Raw genomic sequence first — 5157 nt, forward strand, 5'->3', positions numbered from 1 at the left:
ACCAAGAAGCAAGTTGGGGAGGAAAGGGTTTATTCGGCTTACACTTCCATGCTGCTGTTCATCACCAAAGGAAGTCAGGACTGGAACTCAAACAGGTCAGGAAGCAGGAGCTGATGCAGAGGCCATGGAGGGATGTTCTTTACTGAATTGCCTCCCCTGGATTGCTCAGCCTACTCTCTTATAGAACCCAAGACTACCAGTCCAGGGATGGTCCCACCCACAAGGGGCCTTTCCCCCTTGATCACTAATTGAGAAAATGCCTTACAGTTGAATCTCATGGAGGCATTTCCTCAACTGAAGCTCCTTTCTCTGCGATAACTCCAGCTGTGTCAAGTTGACACAAAAATAGCCAGTACAGGAGGTTAACTGACAAGAACTGAGGCTTGGACCTACATCTCTCTGCACACAAAGAAGCCTGGTTATGGTTATTTTCAAATTAAAATTATGATGAAAAAGTAGACAAGAAGCCAATCTGCATTGTGAGAGAACTGCAATTCTAAAGAAACCTTAACTGCAATTCATAATGGGTCAAGAATATAAACATCCTAACAAGCTCTATGTCCCTAAACTTGCAGCTTGTATCCAGGGCATCTATACAGGACACTCTGTAGGATAGATTTATTCTCCTATGGCTACAGCAGAAAGGCAGAGGAGGGTGACCAACAGAAAAGATCACCCCAAAGATCAAGTCGGAGCTATCAAAAACAGGGCCCAAGAAGCTTAACCCTGGGATCAGCAGAGGAATGTCCACATGGGTCAGCTATGGCCCCCAGTCTACTGTTGAGACAGAAGACATATACAGTTCCTGAAGAGTACAGCTTAACCAATGTCATTTGTCAGTGACTGCTGGGCTTTTATCTCATCCTTTATTCAAACAATTATTGGGTTTTTAGAACTTTTGCTTGATTCTTTGTGAGTTTTACATCATACACCCCAATCCCATTCTCTGCCCTCATCCTTTCATAGTCACCCTCCACCTTTGTAACCCCCACAAAAGAAAAATCCAATAAGACAGGCACGCTACAATTTCCATGAAAAGAATTTTAATTTATTCATAACCTCAGGACTAACTTTCCCACCTGCTGCAGGTGGCAAAGGGCAATGCAGCTAGGGCATCTCTCCCTTACCCACTTCACCTCATGTCAGACAAGCAGCAGGCCAGCTCTCTGGTGCTCATCCCCTCAGGGCTAGCTCACCCACTCACCAGCCACCAGGGTCAGCTCTACTGTGCTGCTCAGGCAAAGTGCAGGGCCAGCTCTCCTGAGTGCTGCAGCCAGTGAGAAATGATTGATTTTTTAAAATTGTAGTTATTTTCTTCACAATGATAAATTTGGCAGGTTGGGAGCAAAATTCTTGTCCTTTAGTTTATAAGTCACTAGGTTGTAAGAAACCCAATCTGGGACTGAAGGAAACGCCTGATCCAGAAAGTAGGATGCCGCAACTGGTTAGAATGGTGTGGGATGAAACAATAGGCTCAGAAATCCAAGATATGTTCTCAGTGTAGAAGAGAACATGGAAGTTAGGAGTCAACATGCCAGATGCACAGACATTATCAGTGACCATACCAGAGTTCATTCTTATCATAAGTATATATTTCTCTTATGCAAGGTCTTAATATGCACAGCCACAAAACATTCTCCAGCCTCACTTTCAAATAGTTCTGGCCATGTAATAAGATATGAGCAAAAGGTTTTAGGTAACCTTTGTAAAGAAATGTCTTTTATTGCAATTTTTGATTCCCACATCTCTCTCTCCAGAAAACGAATGTGATGGGAGAAATTCAAGTCACTCTTGGGTACATAAGGAGACCTGAAAACTGGAAAGTCATGTGTTGTGACTACAGCTCCTAAGTGACAGGGAATCAGCCATATCTCCCATCATGTCTGCTCATTCTGTCATGGGAAGAGAGAAAGAATTTTATTTCATTTGAGATATTGATTTTGGATCTCTCTCTCTCTTTCTCTCTCTTTCTCTCTCTCTCTCAACTATACTTCTTAACTGGCTCAAGGTTACCACTTATTCTGTGTCTTGGTGTCACCATCTATAAAATTAAGTTTTCAAAGCACCTATCTATATGCACACATGCCTTGTGAGAATCTAAATGAACTAGAGTGATTTTAAAAACCCAGCAGAATCTGTCATATAATCCTTGCTAAGCAAATGAAATTGTTTTTCTATTTACCACCGTTACCACTACTCTAATTATTATATAGTCAGGGACTAGTTCAAGCCAAGATGCAAGCATGGGCTCCTGGACAACAGGGCCCGACTTTGCAATCCACTGCCTTACAAACATCAACGCCTTGCTGCTACTCTAGACTCAACCCATCAGAGCAGAGAACAGAAGTATTTGAGGCCATGCATGGGGAATGTTCTCAGTGAGCAGCAAAAGGAGCTGAGAGCAGGGTCTTCTGACTTGTGATGTAAAAGCCATGTAGCAAATATGTAATGGTTCAGAGTATTTCTGTCCACTACCATATGACCCTAATAGTACAAAAGCAGCCATAGGCCCTGTGTAGAGCATTGAGAACAGCTATGTGCCTATGACACTTGATGTAGACAAATAAACAATAGGTTGTCATTGGCCAGGTGGCTCTGGGGCACTGACTCCTGGCCTGAAGGGACATGTCTGGAGGTGCCAAGTCCTATAGAAATCTGCCTGTAGGCCTCAGGAAATCATGAAGAAACCCTGACTCATCTCTTACTGGGCCCTCAGCATATACTTACTGTGCTCTTAGAGCAAGCCATGCTCTGAGAGCTCAGCCTGTGCATCATATACAGAATGCAACCTTCCCCATCCTTACACAACTCAGCACTAACTCCTATACAGCTGCAGTCCCAGCCAGTGCTCCCAGCAAACCTTCAGGGACCCTGTACAAAAAGAGGGCCCAGTGGGTGCCAAGACTGTAATCACTGTCAGTCAAATTATGCAAAGAGCTAAGTTTTAAGCCAGAGGTTAGGATGCCAGAAATAGGAGGCGATCTTGCATTGAGGGAGGGGTGACCAACCCAGCTATGAATTCCTCCCCTGCTCTTCTCCCTACCCAATCCCAGTTCCCAGTGGGCACTCTGCCAGGAGACCACATCACCAGCAGGCTGTTAACCTTGGCAATGAAAAGCACAGCTTTATGAGCGCAAGAAATTGGCTAAAGTCATTAATTTTGCTCATAATAGAAAATTAATTCTTGAAATGAGGAAGCCAGCAGCAGCATAGACTGCTAGTTTCATCCACAGGGGAATCACAGTGACCCCCTGGCTCCGAGGGATATTTCCCTCTGTTCCATTGCAGCAGAACCATCTTTTAAATGTGACTTTATTGTGAGGGAATGTAGAAGCATTGTCTTCTTCCTTCATGGTTTCTCTTTTTGTTAAGAAGAAGGCAGGGCCAACAGAACCCATAGTGTGCATGCCCACATTCTCTGGCCCCCATAACATTAGAAAGAAAGAGATGGGGTGCCACGGTTATGCTTAAGTAACTAAAAGGCTGTTATCCTATCTTCCAAGGCACTTTCCACAAGCCAAGGAGGTGCTCTTTTTCCTGCTGTTCTAGCCCACAGGCAGCATGTGGTTCATGGGAAGTGGGATGGAGAAAATAGGAATAGAGAATTCAAGAAGGGAGAGGAGAGTGGGAAGACATATGGAATGAGTAACAGGGTTGAGGCCTGGCATAGTGCAGAGGATGGAGGAATTGCCACATTACTCTGTTGCTGTATATCCATAGCAATCATTTGAAGATGGAATAGTTTATCTCTAGTGATGAAGTGAACCAAGCCTCAGGAAAGAGACTAAAGACTCAAGGTGTACTATCAGACCTAGGCTCATGTTGTTTCAAATGCCAAGGTGGCCCCTCTCCCCTCTTTCCCCTACAGGCTTCATTCTCCTAGGCTCTGATACCCAGGCTGAGGCAATATCACATATTCAATGCAGTATCTGACTTCATGATTAAGGATTAAGGAGCTAACTGGATAGCCATTATAGACATCAAGATGAAGGGGATTTTTGTCTTGTTTTGGTTTGGTTTGGTTTGGTTTGGTTTGTCTTGTTGTTTTGTTGTTTTTGTTTTTGAAAATTAAAAACATAACCGTCAATGACCCACCCCTGGGCAAACACCCAAAGGACTCCTGAATATTACTGCTACACAATTAACAAGAGCAAGGAGATAGAATCAGCCTAGAGTATCTTATCTGCCCCTCAACAGATAAGCAGACATTGGAAATATATGTGAATTTTATTCAGTTGTAAAGAAAAAAAATGAAGAAATTGGTGGATCTGAAAACTGTTTATATTAAGCAATGTAACCTAGCCTCAGTCAGATAAATATTATATGGCTAGGGAAATGGTTAACTGGATAAAATGCATGTTCTGTTAGTGTGAAGACCAGAGTCCAGATCCATGGAACCCACATGAAAACCAGGAAGGCATGGCAGCTACCTGTAGTCCTAGCACTCAAGAGGCAGAGACAGGGTATCCTGGGGTAAGCTGATGACTAAACTGGCCAGAGTCAGTATACTCCAGGTTCAGGAGTAGGAGAGGTAGGAAGACCCTACCTCACAAAACAAAATGCATAGTCATCAATGAAGAAAACTGAAGTCAATCAACTTTGAACCTCCACAGACATGCTCATACCCAAGCATACATGTACATGAGCACAAATGCATGCATATATGTGCACATACATACACATGCAAAAATGCAAATATTGAGTGTTTTATCTCATATATTGACCCAAGCTTTCTATGTTTTATATGTGCATGAGTGTGGGCACAGGCTTTAAAACTTTGAAAGGGGGCCTACTAAATGGAAAGACAAGTGTGGATGGTTTGGGAGAAGAACGGCACCATAGCCAACATGTCATATAAAAAGATGCTACTAGGTATGAAAGGGTACAAGTGGGGGCAGGGGTGGGGAATGGGAGAGAGTATTCAGATGCCAAAAAAGTCTAGTGGGTGTGCTATGAAGGGTCTTTGCGCCTTTCCCATAAACCTACTGGCCTTCCCTAAAGGATCAGAAGCTACCAAACCTCCTGTGACAAAACTATCCCACCTTCATTTAAGATAAAACATCTTGGTTTACAGATAGTGTTTTAGACTCCACATAAATTTACTGGCCTCAGAAGTCAATAGTTTCCTGAAAAGAGCTGAAGTTGTTAATTCCAAGA

The sequence above is a fragment of the Mus caroli genome, chromosome 9, assembly GCF_900094665.2.
Source record: "Mus caroli chromosome 9, CAROLI_EIJ_v1.1, whole genome shotgun sequence".
Taxonomy (NCBI): domain Eukaryota; kingdom Metazoa; phylum Chordata; class Mammalia; order Rodentia; family Muridae; genus Mus; species Mus caroli.